This window comes from Macaca nemestrina, chromosome 2 (assembly GCF_043159975.1).
Source record: "Macaca nemestrina isolate mMacNem1 chromosome 2, mMacNem.hap1, whole genome shotgun sequence".
Classification (NCBI taxonomy): domain Eukaryota; kingdom Metazoa; phylum Chordata; class Mammalia; order Primates; family Cercopithecidae; genus Macaca; species Macaca nemestrina.
The window spans coordinates 180,438,850-180,454,520 of record NC_092126.1 but is presented as its reverse complement, the minus strand read 5'-3'; positions in this window follow the sequence as shown (position 1 = coordinate 180,454,520).

Here is a 15,671-nt window from a genome sequence, read left to right as displayed (position 1 = left end):
CTTTCTTGTTTTACTTTAAAATACACTTTAAAAATCTGGCATTTGGCAGAATAGTGATGTCTAATTATGGACATTTAGCTCAAATCAAGATATTAAAAGGAGAAACAGCAAACTAATACATTATTCTGAGAAGATATTAGCAGTAATTGGATACTTATTTAACAAGAATTCAGAAATATATTTTCATATTTACATAGGTGCTTACAGTGACTGATAAAATATTTTTTGCAACTAATCTAGTAACACTTGACTAAAAGATTTATTACAAAATGTGTTTGTTATCAATTGACAAAGTGAAAAACATTGAAGTTACATTTTCTTTACCTTTATTAGATATATAAAATACTAGTAAAATAATGTCAACTTCTTTTAGATATACTTAACTGTTAGAAGAATGTGTTTGCCATTAGAAAATCATCTTGTTAATAATTTATTGGTTGGCTTTGTTTCATGAATTTATAAGTATTTTAGTTACTATGGAAATATTTTGTTTTTACTGGTATTATGTTTTAAGATAATTTTTGAAGTGTTTAGACGTACGGACATTGTAATCAGGATTCCCAGAGTTTTTATTTTGGCTTTGCTATTTGCTAGGTATATGAACTTGAACAAGTGATTTCACTTCTTTTAGTTTCAATTTCTTCAGCTTTATAATAGTTACACATATATTATAGGGATACATGTCATATCTCAGTACCTTATTCCTATATAATAAATGCAATTATTATTATTATACTGTTAGTATTCGAATTAAGGTTTTATACAATAATCAGATTTACAAGTCCTTATCTCCACTTTATATGTGGACTTCTACAATGCAACCTGAAGAGACAGGATAGGACATAATATTCTGTTCAACATACAATGTATAAATTCTATTTCAATTAGTAATCTTAATAATTTTAGGTAGCTGCATTTCATCAGATTGTGATTGATGTTACCCTGTAAAAAGGCAAATAAAGAGCTTATCCTTGAAGTAAAGAAAAAAAGTCAACTCTGTGTGTTCATCTTTACAGTATTAGCACTGTATTTAATCACCAATAAATAAATTTATTTTATTGATTGTTCTTTCTTTATTCTTTCATTCAAAAATATTTATTGAGTGTCTATTAGGTTCAAGAAACACATTTAGACCATAGCAATGAACCAAACATCATAAATTCAATTGAGTGGAATCGGATACCTAAAAAAATAAAACAGATACTATGTTAGAAGGACTTCACTACTATAAAGAAGAATAAGACCAGGATATAGATAAATGAAAGTTTGTGTGGTGCTGTTGGTTAGAAAGGGATGTGGTAAATAGCAGCTTTAAATAGGGGGGCCAGGGAAGACCTCATTGAGAAAGTCCCATTTAAATAAAGATCTGAAAGAGTGGGGGAGTGAGCCCTGTGAACAGTCGAGAAAAGAGAACAGAAAATGCCTCAGTCAGAGGCATTCTGTGGGTGTGTGAAAACAGGAAGAAGGCCCGGTGTGGCTGAAACAGAATGAGCAAAAGCTAGAGGAGTAGAAAGCAAGATGAAAAGGGACACAGGGGAGAGAGCTTGGAGGGCCTCATAGCTACAAGAATGACTCTGACTTCACAATGTTGTTATGAGACTTCCACAAAGAATCCTCATATACCATATGGGCTTCATGACCGCAGGACACTTGGACCTGTGGAGACAGGAAGTATGAAACAGTAATTAAACAGTAGAAAACGCAATTTATTATTATGTAGATTGAATATATGTAAAAAGTAAAAGTAGACATATATAAGTGTTTTTTTTTTATTAGTTTACTATGTAATCATTGCACCCAGAAGAGCAAGCCGTGTTGTATGTCATCCTGCAACAGCTAAATAACAATAGAGCAAACTATGACAAAAGTGTTTGCTGTGAGCCAAAGCAAACCTTTGGAATACCAAAGATGGAGAGGAGAAGCAGTCAGAGGAAACGGAAAAGATTTTCTAAAAGTTAAAAGTAAAGCCAGAATTGTGTCTGCAGATGACATCAACTCGCTCCTTTTCTCCACTTTCAAACTTTTCTTATTCCATATGACTAGGGATAAAAAAGAAACTCTGTCTACCCATTACCACATAAGGAGATAAAGCAACACAAGCAATGGCTGAATCATCAGAGAAATGACTCAAGAAATGGAGGAAGATATTAGAGAAACATATCACTTAGTCTCAATTCACAAGCCACAAGCCCTTTCTAAGAGAGAGAGAGCAACAAGCTTTCTAAGTTTCATGAAAGATATTCTAAGACAAAAAAAAATCCGAGAAGAAAACTAGCATATTTTTTTTAAAAAATAGAAGATAAAAATATAATAATAAACAAACATTAAAGAAACAGAAGTAGAAAAAAGAGTGAAAACACAGCAAATGACACCAGGATAGACTTGAACACATCACAGAGAGAGAATACAATGGGAAATCACAGTGATTATAAAATAATTATAAATATAAAAATGTTTATGGAAGACAGACCAATTTAGCTTACTGTGGTGATCCTGAAAAAGTAAACACATGAATTTTCTAAAAACGCTCCAAATTATAATATAGTGAAACTTTTTCTAAAAGAAAGAAAAGTGAATTTGTGTACAGAAAGGGCACAGAAGTATAATATAAAAAATCCTGCAGAATGATCGACTCAAGCATATATATGGACAAAATTACTGTATTTTTGTAATGAATAAAATGTTAAATGGTCTGTAGCAGAGAAAATAGGGCATGTAAAAAAAGAGAAAAACTCAAGACGACCTCAGCCATTTCCACATCAATACATAAGAGAATAAAATACTCTCTACCAAAGTTTCAGGGAAGTGGGAGTGAGGGATTTACAAATTATATTCCAAGTAAAATTGTCCTTAAAGTATAATCTGAAAGACATGTATGTATTTTGAAAATCCAGGGAACAGAGCACTCAGCATTTCCTTGTGGGAAACTGCCGAAAAATGTAATGAAGTAAATAAATTTAAAAAAAAACAATTCAGTAATAGAGATGCCGTAATAGAGTGAAGATAATCGCCGAATGCTTTCAAATACAGAACTATAACTGATCAATTTTGCCAACATGGTAGATTTTGAAATGAGTATATTATTTTAGATGCCAAGAAACCATGTGGCATCTTGAAAATTGACCTTACATTAGGTAACCTGACTTTCCACACACATGTGATTACAAGTCTCCTGCACTGTCATTTCTATAGATTAAAACAGGTGAAACTCGTTCAAGATCTGGCTCTAGTGAAAACGCTATCAGTGAGGAGTAATGGAGTCTCTATTCAGACAGCATCATAAAAATCCATATGTACAATACTTTTGGGGCCTCTAGAGTTACAAGAGAAAACAAACTACTCAGCCTCATTCTTTGGCTTTGGTAAGTAGTTAAGCTGGTTGATATGACCATTGTCATCTTAATGATTGCCTTGTTGAATGGAACAATTTTGTAAATTCAGTTGTCTGACATATATAAAAGAAACAAAATCTCATTTCCCATATGAATAGCCTCCACTAGCTTTCATAGATTCAGATTGCCAAAACTGATGAAGTTCAATAACAAAGAAGATATTTTGGAGACAGGTAACTAGAAATGAGGACAAAGTGGCCAGAAATTAAGTCATTCTATCCTTGGATAAGAATAGGTTGAGAATATTTCTCTGGCCATATCCATAATATTTCCATCCCTCATGATGTATGATAGCACAATACACTGTTATACTATTATACTATTATATAGGGAGGTATTAGTCCTGTTACTATAGCAAGCAGATCCCTAAACCACCAGTAACTGCAGCAGTGTTCCCCTTGGTTTATACCGTGTGTTAGTATTAATGGAAGAAACCCCAGGTACTTTAGTTAATATCAGATATCCCTCTACTTACAGCAATCCAGATGATTGTGGCATGAAACCAATAAATTGACCATTGGAGTAATATAAATATCTTATCTATATTTCAGTTAAAATGATGAAGGGGCCTATAGACTGTAACAAGTTATATGATAATACAGTGGGTCACTAGACAATTTCCTTTCAAAATTAAAGAAAAATAAATTCAAACACTGTCCATCATATCTATTGTTAATCATAAGATTCCATAAATATCTTTTTGAAGGGTATTAAAAGAGAAGTAAAAATGGAAAATGTAATAAAACCAAAGGATAGAAAACACACACCAGACCAAAAAAAAAAAAAAACCAAATCACTGTACACTGTAGTCTGCAGTTTTCTAGTAATATTGGTTTGGAACAGCTACATAAACCAATTTGGTTCATTGACTTTTTGATGGTGTACATTTTGTCCTTTCGGGTCTTATATTGAACATAATATATCACTGTATATAGAATGGATATAGTTTTTATTAGAGAGAGAGGGGAAAAAGCCAGGTTTCATTAGATCATATCAAGCTGAAAAACTATAAGCTTTAGAAAGAAATTGGGTACCCATGCCACGGAAAAGAAATATTCTGTTGAAACGTTGACTTTCAGTATTTTCAGCAGGACATGTATTTAATAAGTAAGTATCATAGTATGAAACTTCTGGTAAAATCCTCACTTTTGTAAGTTATAGATTGATAGGTCTTTGATCTGGGCTTTTATTGAAAACCATTACATGTTGTATATCAATTGTTTGAATGGTTGCTCTTTTGTAAATTGACTTCACTATTTGAAAATGATTTTTATTAGAAAAAATTTCTTGACAATCCAAACTCAGTTTTAGGTACATTTCTCAAATAAGTTGTAGTTTAAGTTTCACATTTCAATTAATTAATCACTTGAAACGATAAAGGAGAGTCAAATTTTGTAACACATCTACCCATCATAATAAGCCCACTCTAAATCAAACCCCTTGTAGTTAACTTCAACAGGAAGCAAGATTACTTTTCCAAGGCCTAGGGGATTATACAAAAATGGATTAAGACTGATTTATCCCTTAAGCAAACCACAGATTGTCATTCATTCCTTCTAACTGAAGTCAAACAAAAAATGCTCTTAACGAGAAGGAATAACAACTAAGTCACTACATAGAGTGAGATATTTTAAATCTCATGTCAGGCACATAGGTGAAAGATACAGGGAATAGGGAATTGGCTGGTATGTAGTTTTTAAATAGTTTAAGATAAAGAAAAATTGCGTCCATTTGCAACTAATTTGAGTTTCCGTGCGTTTTGAAAATGTAAATAGATAGGTGATCTCCTTTTTAACGATTCATTTTAAGCCACTGAGATTTTCTCTCAAAATTATATTATAATTTCACTTTAAATTCAGGTGTAGTTGTCACTACTGTCAAACTGTAATATGATCATGAAATTGATTTTACGTTTGTGTGAAAGTGAATGTAATAAAACAGTTTCCTCTTTTGTTTCTGACCCTACTCCCTTTCAGGAAAGGGATTGTCTGGTTTTCTCTTACTGTATAAACACCCCAGGCTAAATACTTAATCAAGTTTGAAACACAATTTCTAATTAAAAAAGAAATAACAAGAAAATTAAGGGAATAGAATTATATAAGAATAGTATGAAAATTCTGAAAAGAGAGAAAAAAATGAAAAATCTAGTTATCCCAAGTAATATATTCTACTTTTTAAAAGTACAGTAATGGAAGCTTAGCTTAATTGAAACTAGAGTAGAAAATTGAAAAGAAGAAGCAAAAGAGTTGGTCCAAAAACCATTCTAGATATAGTGCCTTTTAACACATTAACAAGGGATATGACTCACCGCTATGTAAGAAAGCAAACTAAATACAAAAGAAAAGCATAGGAATCTTGATAGGCAAATAACTCATACACTGTATTTATGAAGGAAAAAATATCCATATGTAGTATATGATTCGCAACATAGACTAACTGGTTGGTTTAGAACAAGAGAAATTCATTATTTCTTAGTCCTAGAAGCCAATTTTCTTTGACTTCTGTTGCATCACTTTGATTTTTGCCTTTATATTCACACAACGTTCTGTGTGTGTGTGTGTGTGGTGGTTGGGGGGTGTGTATCCAAATTTTGCTTTTGTATAAGAATACCAGTCATATTGGATTAGGGAGCCGCCCTACTTCAGTATGACCTCATCTTGACCTAACTAAGTACATAGACAATAACACCATTTTTCCATAAGGTCACATTCTAAGAAACTTACGGTTAGAACTTTACCTTATGAATTTGGGAGAAAGAAAATTCAATCTGTAGAAGATTGTAAACACATAAATATGAACTCCATTTAGCAGATAATGAAAAAATTTCAAATTAAAATGAACATTGTGATACCATTAAAATAAATAAGCATGTATATTATTCAATGATGATAAATCACTTTTGTAAACTGTGCTATCTTCCTGGGGTGGGAAGAATCTGTCAAAATGTATGAACCATCTTTGAATTCTGTATTTGGCTAAATAACTTCACATGTTGACTATTTTTAAAGAAAATCATTCTAATAGTCATTATATGTTTTTATAGAAAGGTTTCTCAACATTTTTATTTATAAAATATGGGAAAAAGTGTCAACATTAGAAAACAATAGGACAGTTTGATTGCTATACATAATATACTGTGTAATAATATACAGACATTAAATAATTGTGGCTAACTTTTTTATACGGTTACTAATATTCCAGGTGTTAATCTAAGCACTTTATTTGTGTTAACTCATTAAAAACTTACAAGACTCCTACAAAAAATATGCTATTATTATTTCAGTTTTATTTTTTATAAGCTTTAGTTATAGAAAAGTTAAATAACTTGTCTGAGGTCACATATTTTTGTAAATAACAAAGCAGAGATTAAATCCCAGGCAATCTGGCTCCAAGATTCATGATCATAACAACTTACTATATCGACGTCATAAACTGATATTAAAATATGTATCACCCGGTTGTTTAAATGAGACAAAAGTATATTATTATACATTCAATTTTAATTATTTGCATTGATATATAATTTAGGAAGACATTATGCCAAGATATTAAAATCCATTGCCCTGGAGTTACAGAATTATCAGTAAGTTTTACTGTTATTTTTGTGTATTCTTGTCTAACATATATATAAAATTTTAGGATAAAAAAGTACTTGATAACTGATTATATACATTTCTTATATATGATGTTTGCTGGATCAAATGCAACAATAAGGGAGATATTTGGAAATGTGAACTTCTGTTTTACTCTAGGTAAGGTCTTGTTTTTTAAATTCAAGTTTCAGGCAGCTAGATACACTGACAAAATATAAATAGATTACATGTTTTATGTAATTAACCCAGGGTCAGTATCTATTAGAGTTTAGTTTGCAAATCTACCTTGGGGAACGATGGAATACTCAGGGCACTTCATGTGACCTAATTTGCATATATGACCCTGTGCCCTGAAAGACTTATTCCAAAGTAATTTTAACCTGTTGCCAGGTCTTCAGGATACTTGATTTTTGTTACTACCGCAAGAATCATATTTATTAAAACATTCTTGGAGGGGTGCATTGGAGACTTGTAGGAGCTATAAAAATATAACAATATGCCACAGACCAATAAGTAATCAGCAAAAGCACACTGACTCCAGTGAGAATAAAAAATAATCCAAAGAAAAGTAGAGCAATATGAAAAGGAGCAGGATAAAGAAACATGACCCTCACCACAATTTCATATTTTGTTCCTCAGCATCATAATGTATATTACATTTATTGCCTGAATATTGAATGTGGTAATAGAGAAGGGAATGCAACTAAAATATAAATTACTTGCAATAGTATATAAAGTCAAGTAGGTCAATTGTTAAACAAAATAATCTTTGTTTTTGTCACATCATTACTACAAAGATTAAATATGACACTGATCTCAACATCTACTGCCTCATGTCTAATGGTGTCCCTCAAACATAGAGATTTAAATGTTATTATTTTGTTCAACACTTCTTGGTAAGAATGTGATATGTTGCAGTATAACAGGCTTACATTTCCAAAATAGTTTTAAAAGGCTGCAGAGAAGTCCATTAAGCCTTGAGGGGGAGAAATTCAACAGAAGGTTAAAGAGCAAAATTTATTCTGGGAACAAGGAAGAAATTCAGATTTTAGAACTGAGACACCAACTCAGTTAAATCAGTCACAAGGGTCATAATTTGTGTGCCCAAGATTTTGCCCAGGTAACTCTATTCATCAGTCATGCCAAATTCAAATTTTTCCCTGCAGACTAGAACAAGGTTAGAAGAATTTTCTTTATGGAGAGAATATATGAAGGTACTGTTGTCTATGTTGGAGACAGAAAGTGTAAAATAACAGAGTTTCGATATATCCTGTAAAGATTAGATCTTTAAGTTACTCTTTCTGCAATATGTTCAGGTCTAGCCTTACTTGAAATTGTGTTTGGTCAAGTTTATTTTTATTCCATTAGTCTTTTCAGTTATGATTGTCTTAAGATTTTATTACATTCAGTTTAGTCATAGCTCTTTACAGCTTAAAATTTGAAAAACAAATATTATCAATTATTCACACTACTGTGTGAATGGATCTCTTATTGATGTTAAAATAATCTCAGAAAATAGTTGCATCCTCTTCCTACTCATGAGACTAGCTTTGAGTTCTAAAGATTCAGATTAGATGAATGTTTATCAGTTTTGTCTCTCCTTGCATTACTAAAATAATGAATTAATCATGTTGGCTGTCATTATCTACATGGAGAAAAATTAATCAAGATTATCATTGAAGGCATTTAATTTTAATTTAGTATACCAACGATGTAGGTAAGACCAAAGATACTGAGACATTTTCCTAATTCCTGTATGTTCCAAGTGCCAATGCATTGTTTACAACACAAAGGTAGCAAGAATCAGATAATTTTTCACTTTCAATTAAATTCACTTTCTCTAATTCAGTATAATGTCTCTTGTTCAAAGATGAAATTTAGCCACAGCAAAAGCTGGCACATATTCCAATTAGTCGTGAACTATCAGAAATTTTGTTCACTGTAGTTTAGACATGAGTTAGTAAATAACCAATCTTCCAATTCAGTCACATTTCAGATGTTTAACATTTGGGGCCAGTTAAACTATAGGAGAATGTGTGAAAGAAAAAAGTGCCTGAGTGGATCTAATTCACAAAAGAAAAAAACTAACTACATAAATAAAAAGGATACTGTATATATGGACACAAATTTGGCTGATTTCCTATTCTAGCTTTTATATTCTTCAGGTAAATGAAGAGTTGTCGTGTAGAAGCTCTGGGAGAGTTCTCTCATGCGTGCATTTTGCCTTCCACGTGCCAGATTCTGACTAATACCTATGGCCTATTTTTCTCCTCTCCCCAGCTCTGGGGTCTCTTTGTGACAAGCTGATTTTGATCTCAAGTCCCAAAACTGAAAATTAACGGGATTTTTTTCTGTTTCTCTGTTCTAAAACCTTCCATTGGTTATCTGATGACTGCTTGTCCTTACAGAAATAGGCCCTGCTCCCTTCCTTCTTTATGCCTGAATTTGCCCAAGATTCTGGGGTTTTGGTGTCCCTCCTCCCTCCTCCAATCTACCACTCCTCAGTTTTCCAAGTATATTTATTATTGTGCCGACGATGTGGAAAATTCTTATTCATATCATTATCAATACATGTGTGGCAATTGATACAATACAACTGTATCAATACAATTGTGTGGCACAGAATGTTCTCCATAATGAGGATACAATGATACAATATAATCACTAGACAAAAGGAGTTATCGGTCTAAAATAGAAAGTTACACTTATTGCTGATTTATTCCTGTTTTGATTGAGAAAAACCTAGGGAACTACAGGGAACAGAAAGGACGTATCCAAGAGAGATTGGCTAGGGATGGGGCAGCCTAGCACTTAAATACTGTTGAGGATGCATTCCTAGACAGGATGATGCTTGAGCTGATAATACAGGAATTTATCTCATGTCTAGACTATTTTTTTTTCTATTTTCTGTACACTGGGCAGTCTACAACTCTATTGTTTATTTAAAATTAGCAATAAATTTACAAGAAAAAGTGGAAAATTTTTATAACGGTGGTAGATTAGAGGAGCAATGAACCATGTACATGAACATGAACATCTGTATCAAGATGTTTTAGTTCAAATTCCAGTCTTCCCTTTGCTAGACTTTATGACCAAGGACAAATTCATTCACATCTTCATGTCTAAGTCTTCATATAGATAATTTCAGAGACTTGGGTGCTCTCTGAAATCTTATATTTCATGAACTGCTTGTCAGGAGTCTTACAGGAAAGGTGGTAACTCTTCTGTTACTAGTGTTAGGATGGGAAACTCATGAATAAAGTTTGGGTGGGTCTTTGTGCCATATAAACTATTTTCCTTATAACCTAACAGAAAAAGATAAATATCATATAACACCTTTCAGTCAGCTATTTCACTGCTCTTAATGAATGAGGAACAAACAGATCTGGGGTCATTTTCACTATTAACATGGTTTTATAAGGGAATATGTCAGAAGAGTTATATATTTTAAAAAATTGTATTTATGTGAAAAACAGCACCACACAGTTATTTTGAGCTTTACATATCATTAATTTTCAGAAACTTGTTTCACATGGATATTATCTTCCAATGCTATTTTGACACAATTGTAGAGAATACAGAAGAAATTAAAACTTGGGCTATTCTTAATCAAAAACTAAGAGCAGGAATAAAACAGTGGAGTCTGTGGATAGGTATCATAAACTGTAATGGTGTGAATGTATCATAGAAACAGCCCTATCCCTAACAGCACAATTTTAAAGATGGTTTGGAATACCCAAAAAAAGAGGAGCATAGAAAGCATGGAAAAGAAAGCACAGGAAACAGAGTCAGCTAGGTCAATTCAGACAGGTGATTTCATCTTTGGAAATTTAAAAGTCAGTCATGAAGTTGTTATGTGCATTAATGAAAAATCACTATCAGTGTTGTATTCTAGATTATGACAGAAGTCACAAATTTATTGACTTAGCAGAAATCACACCCAATATTCTTATTTTAGTTAATGTCTATTTTGTTGACTAATTTTATATTATAAGCAGAGAGGTGCAGAGGGTCTGCAATGGGGGGTTGTAATTAATATTTGTAAGTTTTAGTTATACCGCTTAATCAATGAACTGGGCCATGAGATGAATTTATTACCAGAAAACAAAGATTGAATAACTGGTTCTAGAATTGTATCTTTCGGTGACTGTTAAAATAAACTTCCATTTATAAGTCAGAAATTACAAAGTTTGGAAACTTAGATCCAATTACCAACATAAAAATATTACCTTAGGCTCTACTGCATTGTCAAAAATTATGAGGGATCTGAGATATTACCATATCGAACACTAACAGTGAAGGCTGTCCCAAATCTCATTGATGAAAGCAGAAGACATTAAAAGCCTGGTTTAGAGAAAAGGACTTTTTCGTTGTGGCACAGCAAGCAGCCTAAGCTTTACATTCAGATCCGTTTTTCTTACTCCTCAAATTCTATAGAGACAAGACGGAGCATTTTAGGTGGAAGCTGTTCACTCAGTGAGTTTGCATCACACCTGAGCAACTCCAAGGATAGTTAATGCTAATCTTCTATATTGGGCTGTAAGCAGACCTGCCAATATTTGCTTCCTGCAGGGACACAGTGTCTCCATTTTCCAAGGACATTTGTAATATAGACATTCCTGAAAAAATAGTCCCAAACAAAAGTGACTCTGTACATAACATCGCACAGAAAGACAATGGAGAAATTACCGGTGGAAAATTATCTCCCAACGTGGAGTTGGTTAGTTTGCTTATCAAGACGTGGGTGTATTTCAAAATATTGAAAGCTTATTTTTCAATTTTTCCAAAAACTTGTTTTTCCCAACAGCTTTGTCTTTTGGCATTTCATATAATTAACTTGCACACGTGGCCATCAGTCTGCCGGCAAAGCCTTTAGTGATGAAATTCTCAATGATTGCATGACATTTTGGGTTATTTGATTTTGCACTCAGTATCATCTCTAATTGATATTAAGTTTGCTGTTTTTGATTTGATGCCGAGTATCTTGTTAGATCTAGTTTTTGAGTTGGGAGGTGCTAATGCCTTAATAAAATTAAGATGTAGCTTTGTGTTTACCTTTCCAGGCTAATTTTAAAAAAAGATGAAAATGCACATCAGGATAAAATCTCTGTTCAAGTTTTCTGGAGAAATCTTTTCTACTAGCTCTTTGTCCCTCTTTTTAGTCATACATTACTAATGTGGCAAGCATAGTGAAAGTTACTGTTGGAGAAATTCACTTTAATGCATTCAGATGTACAATGGCTAGAACAAGATCTGAGCCCAAGTAGATTTTCTCAGAAAAGTTTGTATCTAACGAACAATACAGTAGAATCACATCATCATTGAGCATTTCTGCTTCAATGACAAGATGATGGAGGACTTGTGAAAAACAAGTTTCTTCTCTAATGTCAACATAAGCATCACATGATATCTCTCTTAATAGTCAACAAATCGGAATGTGCACATAATGTAATCATGATCATCATTTTACAGATTTATTTAATTATTTTATTTATCTATATGGTGCTGGTTATTCCTTTCTCACACTAGGTAGGTGAAGGATGGCTTTGGGTTAATGAGTTTGAGTAACAACCCTGAATTTGATTTAAAAATAATGACAAAGTCTATAGTCTACCTGGACATCCCATACAATATCTCTTGCCATTAACACTCAACTCACTTTCATTCTATGGAGGTTAAAATTTAATTCACATTATCAAACAAGTATTTTCCTACAATATGTTTAAAGTATATTGATTTTAATTAGAGATTGTCAATTAGAATAGTCATTAGACTCAGACAATTTTAATAAGCCACTGAGGTGAGTTAGTGCAAAGGAATTTGATTCTACAAGTCAGTGTCAGAGGGACACTAAGGAAAAAATGGACTTTTGCAAGATGGAAAGTCCAGGCCCTTTGTTGGGAGAGGAGGAAAGCCTCTGTTACTCAGATTCAGTCAATTTTAAGAATGTGACATATTGACAGATTTTCCAATAATTTCAAGAGAAGATTCAGAATTATGTAAACACCCATTTTTTTAAAGCCACTCTAGGGTTAGTTTGTGAGTTGTCAGTTTCTGCCCTTTGCTACTCATGAGAAGTGGCACTTAAAAACATATGCACATACTGCTTAGCCCAGGGCCTGGTGGTTAAGCTGGTTCTGTCCTTTCCAATCAGAGGCCTCTGTCACAAACATACCCCGCTAGATCATCAGTCAGGTCAAGAAGCATCCAAGCTTGGTGTCCCTCTTTGTATTTATTGGAGCTAGAGGTACTGGTGCAGCACTGTATCTCTTGTGTCTGGCATTGTTCAATCCAGATGTTAGTTGGGACAGTAAGAAAAACCCAGAGCCCTGAAATGAACTGGGTCCCAGTGATCAATACAAGTTCTACTCAGTGAATGTGGATTACAGCAAACTGAAGAAAGAAGGTCCAGGTTTCTAAACGAAATATTTCACTCTAAAGCTGCCTTAGAATGAAGGTCTTCCAGAAACCATCTGCACAGTTTTCCACTTAACCAGGAAATATTTCTCCTCTAAATGCATGAAATCATTTTGATATAATCTACTGGATATTACACTGATTAATAAATAACTGAAACTTGAAAATAAAAGAGGTGCCATAAAATACTTTCATTTACTAATGAGCTACTAAATTAACTGCCCCATTCTGAAGAGAGATCAGGCTTATTTCTGAGAATGTAGAGAACATAATGCTTCTACAGTTGGCTTCTTATGCACAGCTTTGATCTTGTGAAGAAAATCTAAATTATCAGTTTTTCTCATATACGTTTTGGAATAAAAATTATCCACTTGACAGTGGAAACAAAGGGAGAGGATATTCTAAAGCAAAAATTAATCATTTCATTGAACTAAACATCCTTACTATCATAGAACAATGTTAGATACCTAAAATGTAAAACATGCACCTTTATGCCTATAACCTTGCAAATTTGCTCCTGGGAATGGTAGTGGAAATAAAATCTGGCCCATTTGTTATGGATTTATTTGAATCAATTTAATTGAATTACTGACCTATTAAAAGAAATCATTTTAAGTTGAAATATTAAAATGGAGGATCCAGCCAATGTTTGCTAAAGACTGTATGGCTCGTTATCCCAAAAAGATAATTACATTCACATATTATAGACAAACTTCATCTTACATTCAGAAATTTTATTTTTCTCCTGGCATTAAACAGGTAGCCACCGTTCTTTTATTTTCTTGGCTCTTATATAATATTTTGGAAGTACTTGTAATGATTTTCACTATCAACCCTGAATGTTAATAATGGGGAAATTAATCCTTCTGGGTATTAATTATGTAACAAGCCCTCCGGGGTTGTGGGGAAATGTTTGTGATAGTACTGAATTAATGATTAAATACTACTATCAAATATAGCGAGTAAGTATAATATTATAATCAAAGGTATTTGCAGAAAATTCTCTTGTGAAATTTACAGTTGAACTACCTGTGATTGGTTCTAATCTTCTAGGATCTCTTAACAAAAAGGGAGAAATCAAGTACATGTAAAAGAACTTAAAAAATCAATTCCATCTGTGTTCAGGTCTTCACAATCTAGGCTTAGGAAAACAAACGTTTTAAAGTGATAACTGGTTAAACTGTTATTTGTGTTAGCACTGGTTTTATCTTAAGGCTGATTTATCTGGTGCCCTCAAGAGGACTGCAATTGTGTCAGACATCATATCTGTGTTAGGGATCCCTAAGACCACCCACAGGTTCAATAATTCACTTGAAGGACTCAGAGAGCTCAAAAGCTGTCATACTCTTGGAGTTTATTACATTGGAAAGATGGTATTGAAACCAGCAAAGGAAAAATGCTCATGGGGCACAATCTGGCAGACATCAGGTACAAGCTTCTAGGTGTTTTCTCTCTTTGGGGCTGCATAATATGTTTAATTTTCTCAGTTCAAATAAGTAACAATACACTCTAAGTGTTGCCAATGTGGCTTTGTGTCAAGAAATCTTATTGGGGGTCATGTTTGTAGGCCATGCACACCAACATGACTGACACTAGACTCCAGACCTCCTGAACAGAAACAGGTATTCACCATAAATCTCACTGTTAACTAACCATCCTGTCAAGTTGGTACAGAACAGCGCAAGGCCTCAGGCATACAAAAAACTCTTATCAGGGAGAACATTCCAAGGACTCAGAGCTCCGTAATCAGAAGACAACCAAGGCCAGTCTTGAGAACAGGCCCTTTTTGGAAATGTACAGTATTTGATTAATTGAGGAATGCTGAATTAAATGTTTCCTGCACAATATTAGACAAAGGAAAGGAATTTTCACCTCTAGTGTCTATTTTATAAGAGTCAGGGACTCATTCTCAGCTACCATCTGGCAGATGTTCCCCAGGGTTTCATATATCCAAAACAATCCCAATGAAGAAAAATGGAATTTTATGATTGGCTAGAATTTCGAACTGGTGTTACCTTACATGAAGGGAATCCCTAAGCACATTTGGAGTTCTCTTATGAAGAGGAAAGGAGAGAAGTGAACATTGAATTGTCAAACATTTTCCTACAGCAAACTTTAATACTGTTGATTCTGATAGAACAAAATATAGAGGCATAAGCAATGAAACTTTGTCTTTACTATTAATATGTATACTTGCATATACATACATATACAAATATATATGTGTATCAGTTATGTATGTGTGTATGTACATATACATTTATGTGTG